Source organism: Nyctibius grandis, chromosome 9, assembly GCF_013368605.1.
Source record: "Nyctibius grandis isolate bNycGra1 chromosome 9, bNycGra1.pri, whole genome shotgun sequence".
Classification (NCBI taxonomy): Eukaryota; Metazoa; Chordata; class Aves; order Nyctibiiformes; family Nyctibiidae; genus Nyctibius; species Nyctibius grandis.
Window position 1 is genome coordinate 73,905 of NC_090666.1, and position 11,071 is coordinate 84,975.

The following is an 11,071-nucleotide window of genomic DNA, read 5'->3' on the forward strand; positions in this document are numbered from 1 at the left end:
TCTCCATCCCCCTGCTGAGGAAACGGTGCCATGCACAGTTCCTCAGTGGAGATTTGGGTGGGCAGTGGCACTCAAGTATTGATCAGGCGATGGATGGTCGCCTGCAGTTGCCTGCGTCTTTCTTCCAGCTGCGAGGCGAGGGCAGCCAGTTGAACATTGTTCTGCTGCAGCCTCTGTGCATCCTTGCATGCCCCTGGAGAGCCTTCCTTTTTCAGGAGGTGGCTCTCTGTCTCAAGGGTGCTCTGTTGCCTCTCCAGGTCTTCTGGAAGACACTTCAGGTGGGTTTTCTGCTCCAGGAGCCAGCTGCATGTGCTGCCAAGCAGCACCAAGCCTTCCCCCTCTGACACCTGAAGCTGAGCATCTGCCACAGCCTTGCCTGTTGTTTGCTGCCCAGCGCTGTGGCTTTCTGGCGGTCTTTCCTGTAGTGCCGCCAGGGCCTGGGGGCCCTTTCAGTGAGAGGAGCAGGAGCTCTGCATCTCCTGATGGCCCTGGTGCCCAGGAGGGCCTTTGGGCTGGGCTGTGCAGGGGAAGGCAAGAAGCTCGCCCTCGAACCGCTGCAGGATGTATTTGATGAAGAGTCTCCTCTCCAGCTGCAGCTGGTTCTGGAGGTGGCGGATGCAGGCGGGCTGGCAGCCATCAGTCTCCCAGCGTAGCTTGCCGAGGACAGCCTGGAGCTTGCTTTGGGCCTCCCTGCCGCTCCTGCTGGGCCTCACCATCTCCTGGGCCAGCTGCTGCTGCAGGTCCTGTGTCTGTTGAACGGCGGCGGCACACTCCCACCGCAGCAGCTCCTGTCCATCGCGGAGCTCAGCCTCTTTCAAGCGCAGCAGCCGGCGGGTCTCTGCCACCCCCTGCCACTGGGTCAGCTCCGGCAGCTGCTGCATCTCCTGAGCCAGCCGCTGGTCCCACTGGGACTGGAGCCGGTCTGCCAGGAGCTGCCGCTCCCTGCCCAAAGCCGCCTTCAGCCCCCGGAGTCTGGCAGCGAAGCAGCAGCGCAGCTCTTGGGTTTGGAGCTGCTCTGCCTCCAGCTCAGCCCATAGCGCTTCCAGCTCCCGCCTCTGCTCCTCCTTCTGCCCGAGGCTGCCGAGGGCTTGTGCCGGGCCCCGGCAGAGCAAGGGGCAGCTGCGCGCCATGGGCCCCTGGCCCATAACACGCCATGCCGTGGCGTTGGCCACAAAACACTGCAGCCCAAGGTCACCAATGGCTGCGTTCCCTGGGTCTGCGAGGGGCAGGTGGTGGCTGCACTGGTGGTTGTTGGCTCCAACGGACCAATGTTCCCACCCCAACAGAACCTGGGGGCGCAGCTGGGAGCAGTGCCGGCATGGGGGTTCTCTCCAGTATGGCCATATCTATCTTGCACTGCGGAGCCCAGAGCTGGACACAGAAGAGGGGAAGGATCGCCTCCTTCCACCTGCTGCCAATGCTTTGCCTGCTGCAGCCCAGCATGCAGTCAGCCTTCTTTGCCCCAAGGGCACTTTGCTGGCTCCGCACTGGTCAGCCTGGGCTCCACCATGACCCCAGGTGCCTGCACACCTGCTTTCCATCTGGCGGTCCTCCAGCATATACTGGTGCAAGGGCTTGTTCCTGCCCAGGTGCAGGACTTTGCTCTTCCCCTTGTTGAACTGCATGTGGTTCCTGTCAGCCCCTTTCTCCAGCCTGTCAGCAGCTTGGCTGATGCAGGTGGCTGCTTGCTGTCCCAGGAGCTCTGCCGGGGCAGCTCGGCTTTGGCCCTGCTTGCATTGCCGGTGCCGCAGAAGCCCTGAACTGCTTTGGGCATGGGAGGCAGCTGCAGGAAGGTGAGCAGCTTCTTGGGATACCAGGCTGCATCACCAGGCAGTGCTGTGGCCGTGTGGGCGGCTTTGAGGGGCAGTTTGGGTGATGGGGACCCAGCAGGCAGCTTTGGTGGAGCAGTTCTGTTCGGCAGCTTTGGCCCCTTCCCAGAAGTGCTGCGGGCCACAGGGACTCCAACCTCCTCCATCCCTGGCAGCTTCTTCCCCGGCTGCGTGTCTGGTCTCTACATAAAGAGAAAGAGAGAAGTTCAGTGAGGAGAGAATTCAAGGAGCCAAGGACAGAGAGCGATACTGCCCTCCCCGTCCCTCCCCAGGAACACATAGAACCCTTGGCTCAGCAGGATCCCTCCTGCAAACCGCCCTCCCTCACGCCTGCCCATTCGGAGCAATGCGCCTGCCTCCCGGCGAAGCTGCAGCCCCCCTGCCCTCGCAGAGCACACGGAGGGGCAGCAGCTCCAGGCTCGTGGAGCACCGGCCGAGAGCAGCCATCAGGACTCACACGGCCCATCAGTGGCAAAGACAGGAGCCTGTTGGTCACCATTCTCTTGACCTGATCGGAGAGGCCGCCCGTGCGGCCAGGCAGGCTGGAGACAGCTTTGGCAATGGGCCCCTCCGAGCTCTCCCTGGGGCTGGGGGTTCTGGTGAAGGCAGAGAAGCACATGCGTTAACTGAGAGGGTTTGAGCGACCGGAATGCTCTCATCAGAGATGCACACAAGGAACAGGAGCCAGAGGCTCCGAGGAGGTGAGGTGCTCTTGATCTACAGCAAAACCATGACAAGGGGCTGCACCTCTCCCTGCCACCCTCCTCCGAGCCAGCGCCTGCACATGGGCATTGGGAGCTACTTGGGCCAAGCTCCTTCCCACACCCAGGCACGTGCTCCCAGCCCTGTCCCAGATGCTGAGAGCGGGGGCAGAGGGGCCGGAGGCACAGGGCGCTCTCACCTCAGGTAGAACAGCACGTAGGCCTGCTGCTCGAGGACCACTTTGATGTTGCTAGAGCGCACCCGGTCATCGCTCATTTGGTACCACTGCCCATTGCTGGCCTGCGGAAGGAGAAGAGAGAATGGGGTCGGGCTGTGTCCAGGGACCCTCCTGGCCTGAAGAGCAGCAGGAACAGTGTCCGTTGGCAGAGTTCCTCTCCCCAAAACCCACAGGAGGCCCAGGGCAGGCCAGGGGATCTGCGAGAGTAGACCTTCATGATTCCTATGTGCAGAGCACAGCCTGTACCCCCCATCCAGTGCTCCACACCACGCACAGCTGCTGAGCATGTTCCTTTCTGCAGGCTACAGGGACCCACGAGCACCCACCAGCCCCCTGCCCAGAGGGGGTGCCAAGAGAGCGCCCTGGGCTAACCTTCACGTAGCAGTAGTAGCGCCCTGCATGGCAGCTGTACCCAGAGTGCACCAGCACTGCATAGAGTCCGTACATGACAGGATCCCTGTTCTTCTGAGACATGTACGGGCGGATGTTCAGCAGCTCAGGGTACCCCACGTCCTGCACAGAGAGGATGTCTCAGGAGCCTGCACAGCAGATGGCTTTCTTGCTAGAGCAAGAGCAGCTCAGCTGTCCTACGAGTCCCATGTCTCGAGAGAGAGTGACGTGCTCTCCACAGGCACAGGTCACGGTGAGGAAGACGCCAGGATGAGCCAAACTCCCACCGCACCGCGCAGCTGGGGAAGGGCTGTAGGACTGCGGCAGAGCTCGCGCTGTGCACAGGACCACCTCCCACCCTGCTCTGGGCAGCAGGGCCTCGGGCCAGAAGACAGCCCCAGCTCTGCATCGACGAGCACTCACCTTTGTGATTTTGCCTTCCCCAAAGATGGCAAAGCGCTTCAGCGAGAGGGTAAGAACACTGGGGGCTCGGTGGACGGTGAAGTGCTTGCTGGCCGTCGCTTTCTGCTTGCATCTGCACAGGAAAAGCTCCAGCTACTCAAGCTGGTCCACCACCCAGACGATTGCCAGCCCTGGCCAAATGGCAAACCCAACAGAAATGACCCTGCTGACACAGGCACCACTCCAGGGCACCTGCTCACGGCCATGGCTGCTGGCCCAGGTTCTCCACACGAGAGGAGAGAGCTCAGGAGTGTCAGCCTTCCTCACAGGCTTCCATGGCCACATCCCTCATGGTTTAGCCGTGGAGCAGGCAGATAGAGAAGCCCTCCCATATGGCGGCAGGCTTTCTACCTTCTTCCCACCAGCACACCAGCGGCCCTTCCCACCCGCAGCCCCACACACTCACTGGGCACACATGTAGCCGTTCTCCCCGCCCAGCACGTCTGGCTTCACAAACAGCTCCAGCGCCTGCACTATGTTTGCGGCTTGCTGCAAGGACAGAGGAGAGGTCAGGGCTCGAGTGGCCTGTCCACGTGACAGCCCGGCTCCCTGCCCAGGCGCTGGCCCCAAGAGGTAACACAGAGCATGAGCACAGGGCCACAGAGTACACCAAACCCGTGAGCCTGCCACCGGCTGGGCACTGGCCCCCAACACCATGGAGCCTCAACGGAGGAGTCGTGACTCATGCTCAGGCAATGGGCACTGCTTTGCCAGACAGAGAAGGCAGCGCAACAACGGAACCTGCTTCCCTCCTGCCTGCACCGTGCCTTGACACTGGCAGGTTAAGGAGCCTTGAGAGCAGTCATGGTGCAGTTGCAGGAACATTCCCCGCGAGAGCAGAGCTCCTCCCCATCCCTGACCCTGCTACAGTACCTCGATCTCCAGTGCCAGGTCCAGGTAAGGGTCATAGGTGTCCGAGATGCTCTTGCACACCGAGCACTTCACTGCAAAAGAAAGAGCAATGAGCACACCCTGGCACAACACCTGCACCCGCCACAACCCCAGCACAGCGCAGGCAGCTGCAGTATTGCCCCTCTCTGAGTTTGGGCTCTGGGATGTCAGCACCGGGATTCACAGCCTGGCAAGGAGGAAGGCTGGCAATTCCACTATGTGCTGGGACAACAAATATTGCTAGAGAGCTGCCAACACGGGTTCGTTTGCTGGTGGCCATGAGCTGGGACCCACAGCCAACAGCTTTTTCCATCGCCACAACAGTGGTCACGGCCCACAGGTACCGCAAGACTGACCAGCTGCAGCTCTGGATAATTTACACATGCTTAGCAATTTTCCCAAAATATTTTTACTGCAAGGCTCTCGGGGAAACAGCAGCCCTGAGAGTCACAGGCCCAGGACCTGGCAGCCAGCAGTCACCACGGGACCGCAGGTAACTGCCAAAGATCTGGTGAACCTTGACCTGTTGTTTGTGAACAGAGAAGGACTAGTGGGAGATGTGAGGGTCGGTGGCCCTCTTGGGAATAGTGACCATGAAATGTTAGAGTTTTCGATAGTGGGGGAAGTAAGGAGGGGCAAGAGCAGAACTTCTGCCTTAGATTTCCGGTGGGCAGACTTTAGCCTGTTTAAGAGGTTGTTGGACAGAGTCCCTTGGGAGTTGGTCCGGAAGGGCAAAGGAATCCAGGAAGGCTGGACGTGCTTTAAAAAGGAATTGCTAAACATTCAGGAACAGGCTGTCCCAGTCTGTAGGAAGACAAGCCGTCAGGGAAAAAGGCCGGCCTGGTTAAACAGAGAACTTAGGCTAGAACTTAAGGAAAAAAAGAGAGCCTATTTGCTCTGGAAGAAGGGTCGGGTAACTTGGGAGGTCTATAGGGATGTTACCAGGTCAGCTAGGGAGAAGATTAGAAGGGCCAAAGCTCAATTAGAGCTTGATTTGGCTGCTACGGTCAAAGATAACAAAAAAAGTTTCTACAAATACATTAACAGCAAAAGGAGGGACAAGGAGAGCCTCCATCACTTGCTGAACGAGGAGGGTAGTGTAGTGTCAGGGGATGAGGAAAAGGCAGAGGTGCTCAATGCCTTCTTTGCCTAGGTCTTTAATGTCAAGACCAGTTGTCCTCAGGAGACTCGGCCCCCAGAGCCTGAAGTTAGGGACGGGTGGCTGTGTGAACCCCCCGTAATCCAGGAGGAGACGGTTAGTGACCTGCTGTGCCAATTGGACACCCACAAGGCTATGGGCCCGGATGGGATTCTCCCCAGAGTAATGAAGGAACTGGCAAACAAACTTGCCAAACCACTCTCTATTATCTACCAGCAGTCCTGGTTAACTGGAGAAGTTCCAGCTGACTGGAAATTAGCAAATGTAACGCCCATCTACAAGAAGGGTCGGAAGGACGATCCAGGGAACTATAGGCCTGTCAGCCTGACCTCGGTGCCAGGCAAGGTGATGGAACCGATCATCCTGAGTGCCGTTACACGGCACATGCAGGACGATCGGGGCATCGGGGCCAGCCAACATGGATTCATGAAAGGCAGGTCCTGCTCAACCAACCTGGTCTCCTTCTATGACCAAGTGACCCGCTTAGTAGATGAGGGCAGGGCTGTGGATGTAGTCTATGTAGACTTCAGTAAGGCATTCGACACTGTCTCCCACAGCATCCTCCTAGACAAACTGGCTGCCCGGGGCTTGGATGGGTGGACTCTTCAATGGGTTAAAAACTGGCGGGATGGCCGAGCCCAGAGAGTGGTGGTGAATGGGGCAAAGTCCAACTGGCGGCCGGTCACTAGCAGTGTTCCCCAGGGCTCAGTTCTGGGGCCGGTGCTGTTCAATATCTTTATAGATGATCTAGACGTAGGGATTGAGTGCACCCTCAGCAAATTTGCAGATGACACCAAGCTGGGTGGCAGCGTCGATCTGCTGGAGGGTAGGAAGGCCCTACAGAGGGATCTGGACAGGTTAGATAGATGGGCCGAGACCAACGGCATGAGGTTCAACAAGAACAAGTGCCGGGTCTTACACTTGGGCCACAACAACCCCATGCAGCTCTACAGGCTGGGGGAAGAGTGGTTAGAAAGCGGCCCAGCGGAAAGAGACCTGGGGGTGCTGCTCGACAGCCGGCTAAACATGAGCCAGCAGTGTGCCCAGGTGGCCAAGAAGGCCACTGGCATCCTGGCCTCTATTAGGAATAGTGTAGCCAGCCGGTCTGGGGAAGTGATCGTCCCTCTGTACTCGGCACTGGTGAGGCCGCACCTTGAGTACTGTGTCCAGTTCTGGGCCCTGCACTTCAAGAAAGATGTTGAGGTGTTGGAGCGAGCCCAGAGGAGGGCGACCAAGCTGGTGAAGGCTCTGGAGGGTCTGACCTACGAGGAAGTGCTGAGGGAGCTGGGATTGTTTAGCCTGGAGAAGAGGAGGCTCAGAGGTGGCCTTAGTGCAGTCTACAACTACCTGTAGGGAGGTTGTAGTGAAGTGGGTGTCGGCCTCTTCTCCCAGGCAACTAGCGATGGGACAAGAGGACACAGCCTCAAGCTTGGCCAGGGGAGGTTCAGGTTGGACATTAGGAAGAATTTCTTTTCAGAAAGGGTCATTTGTCACGGTTTAAAGCTGGGCCGGCTATTAAACCTGTGGCAGACGCTCTCTGTTAACCCTCCCCCCACCCGAAGGGAAAGGGAAAGGGAAAAGGGAGAGAGACTTATGGGTTGGAAAGTTAAAACAGTTTTAATACACTATAATAATCAAAAGGAGTATAATAGTAATAATAGAAATAATAAAATATATACAAATATATACAAACCCAAGATCGAGCTCCCCCGATGTCGGCCACGTCACCATTGGCACTGCAGGGCAGGCTCCGGGAAGGCCCAGGCTGGGCCCAGCGAGGGTCGAGAGCTGGATTCAGGGATGCACAGCTCAGGATCAGGGGCAGCAGGAAAACAGAGTCCTCCTCGGACACTGGCCAAAGGCTCAAGCTGCAGAAGCAGCCCGAAGCAGCAGAAACACCCAAACACAGCAGAAGCAGCAAGGGAAAGCGGAAGGGGCAAGAAGAAGGCAAGGGGCGAAGGGGCGAGACCCTCGTGATCCCCCCCGCTTTATACTGAGAATGACGTGTATGGGATGGAATACCTTCGTTGGTCAGTTTTGGGTCACCTGCCCTGTCCGCTCCTCCCTGCAGGTGCGACCCCCCCTTCGGCTCTTCACTCGTAAGCAGTGAGGAATTTAGCAGTGACCTTGGTTTCTCTAAGACTAAGTACAGCAAGAGCCTTTCTACATAACATCCTTACCGCTGCCTCAGTGATAACTACAAACTTCGAGCGTTATCAGTCCTGGAAGCAGACACTGTCTGCAAAACATGCAGTTACTCTCAGAAAGTGCAGTTACTTAGAAGAGACTTAGCTGAAAGTAAAAATCACTGAAAGGAAAATTGGCCTGGTTTAGGCCAAACCAGGACAGTCATTAGACATTGGAAGGGGCTGCCCAGGGAGGTGGTGGAGTCACCATCTCTGCATGTGTTTAAGAAAAGACTGGACATGGCACTTAGTGCCATGGTCTAGTTGACATGGTGGTGTCAGGGCAACGGTTGGACTCGATGATCCCAGAGGTCTCTTCCAACCTGAGTGATTCTGTGAACCAGCATCGTGGCCTGGGTCTGGTGATCCAACCTAGAGACAGCAGCACCAGATCTCACACCGCCCCTCTGCAACAGCCACCCCTGCAGGCCACCGCTGTGTCCTCAGGACAGCTCCCCTACACGCTCTGGCCAGCAGACAGGCTGCAGAGCTCTGGGGGCAGAGGGAAGTCACAGCCTCTGCCAGTCTGCTCTCTCAGTGCCAGAGCTCAAGGGGTGGCACCAGGCTCCGATGCACACCTTCCTCTAGAAGGAGCAGAAACTCCTGGCCGGAGCTCAGAGCTGGGCACCGCAGATAGAGGCAACACAGGCTTCCCGGGATGGAGGGCCCAGGGGAAAGCTGCTCAGCCACAGGGCTGGGGCCGGACTAGCAAGCATGCCTGGAATCCTTGGCAATTGGGACAGGATCCAAACCCACCACAGCCTCAGGATTTGGGGACAGGACCACAGCTATGCTGGGGCGGAGGTGTCAGGAGAAGGGAGAAGGCAGACAATGGCCCAGAGCTGTGTCACAGAGGGATGGAGAGTTGGGCCATCCACCCCAGGCCCCTGGAGTCAGAACCTCCCTCTATGAGTCCGAGCCGGGGGACATGTTCACCCCATACTCCCCTCTCACAGCTACAGGGGACCAGTGAGGGAGCAGTGGAGAAGAGCAGTGACAGGCCATCAGAGGCCCCACATACTTGGTACAGCTCTTCAGGCAGGCCTTCTGCATGGCATCAACAGTGTAATGCAGGAACTCGTGCGCATCCTCCTGCCTGCTGAAGCGGATGGGCTGGGCAATCTCTGCAGGAGAGGGAGGAATCAGCCTCAGCATGTGCTGCAACAGATGCAGCCCCTACCTCCCTGTCTTGGGGCAGGGACTCCGGGGCTTGAGCCCCCTCAACCCAAACCAGATGTCAGACTCCTGTTGGCCACGGGGGAAGCCCCACGCAGCCCATGAAGTCACCAGCCCCCAGCAGGCTCAGTGAGCCATCTCAGAAGAGCCGTCTGCCAAGACCTGCCCCGATCTCAAAGGTTCTGCTTCTGCATTAGTCACCGCTCTCCTGCACGACTATGGGAAGGGAGGGCAGCCAATCTTACTCTTGAGGTCTTGGATAAAGGACTCTGGCTTTATCGCTTTGCCGCTCTTGGCAAAAGCCTCGATTGTGTGCTTCTGCATAACGCACATCACGCAAAAGCCTTCTTGGTCATCTGAAGCAGGAGAGGAAAAGACAGAACGTTGGGGACAAACCCAGGAGACATGGAGGCAGTACAGGGGAAAGGGGATCTCCAGTGCAACACAGCTCAGCCACGCTCAGTTTGCCCTGTGAGCTCTGTGCTACGAGCTCTGGGGCATCCTAGGTACAGAGGGACCAGCACGCGCCACCTCGGCTGGCGCAGCCCCAGTCACAGCACCAGCCACTGCAACCTCCCCAGATGAGACAGCATCCACGTGGATGGAAAACAGGTCACAGTACTTGCTAGAGGAGCCCACAGGTCGGCCCTGAGGGGCAGACCCCGCAGGAGCCCTACGGACGGGGCTGCGAGCCCCACATGCTCCCCTTGGTCACAGCTCGAGCAGTGCCCACCGGACTCCCTTTCAAAGCCACCCGTAAACAGCTCCCGCTGCCTGTATGCAGCCTTCTGCCCTGTCCTCACGCAGTCCCCACAGGCAGGGGGGACTGCTCAGACCCCCAGGAAGCCAGCAGACCCATCTTAGTCCTGGCTGTGCCCAGCAGAGACAAAGCCTCCCCGCATGCAAGGATGCAGAGCTCGGGAACACTGCCACGTCCAGGAAACACGAGCCATATGCAGGAACGACCTCTCGATGGAGAAAGGGGCAGGAGGGAGCAGAGCAGGCGCATCCCGACACCCGCACACCCCTCAACAGAGCCACGTCCAGAGGTATTGAGCGCAGCACTGGGAGCAGGACAGGCGGGCGCTCCTCCCCACCAGCGAGGCCGCCCCGGCCCTGCCACCTGCCCAGCCGGGCCTCCCCACTCACAGGTGCGGCTGTGCGCCTTGGAGAGCAGGTAGTTGGTGAGCGGCGGCGTGTAGGCCAGGCACTGCAGCGTGGAGTTGAGGAAGCAGGTCTTCCCCAGGTTGTGCAGCCCGGTGCCGATCTGGGAGATCCACTCTCACTTCATGGAGAGGCGCTCCATGGGGAAGAGCACCTTCTGGGGTGCGGGGATCCCGTCCCCCAGGCCCCTCGGGGCATGGTCGCCGCCTGCGGGGAGAGGGGCGGTGATCTGCGGGCCTGTGGGGCGTGGGGAGGGCCCCCCTCACCCTCTCTACCTACCCTGCTTGCCGGGCAGCCCCTCCTCAGCGCTGCGGTGGAGGCCGGTGCCCTCGGCCCGGGGGTTGAGCAGGAGGTACTTCCCCCGCAGCAGCTCCCGCTGGCCGGAGAAGCCGCGGCTGGCGGGCTGGAACTCGATCTTCTGCCGCAGTACCTTTTTGGCTGAGGCGGCCAGCAGCCAGCCCAGCTCCCCATCCTCACCCGCCTCCTGCCGGCCCCGCTTCCGCGCCTCCTTCACCATTGGCATGGTGGAGCCTGGTGGCCCCAGCTGCGGGGAGGGGGCGGCCGGTTGAGCAGGGGAGCCGGGCTCTTCCTTTCCGCTCCCAGCACAGGGCCGCGCGCTGCCAGGGCGACAGGCCGTGGCCTAGGCCCGCCGCAGGCCCAGACCTGTCACCGCGCACCCCAGAGGCCTCAGCAGGTCCCTGCCCACCGCCGCTACAGGCACCGCACCCTCCCGTCCGCCACCACCTGCAACCCTGAGTGCCTGGGCCTGCCTGTGAGGCGAGTGAGGCCCTTGGGAGGGCACAGGGGTGTCTCCTGGCTGATGGCCGCCTGGGGGTGGCGGGGGGAGCTCCAAAGCGCCCGGTGTGATGGGCAG

At 59.5% G+C, this 11,071-nt stretch overlaps 1 pseudogene; it reads right to left on the reverse strand.

The window, feature by feature from the left end:
* Positions 1 to 449: 449 nt before the first annotated feature.
* Positions 450 to 10,720, reverse strand: LOC137667309 (ubiquitin carboxyl-terminal hydrolase 36-like; annotated as a pseudogene).
* Positions 10,721 to 11,071: the final 351 nt, after the last annotated feature.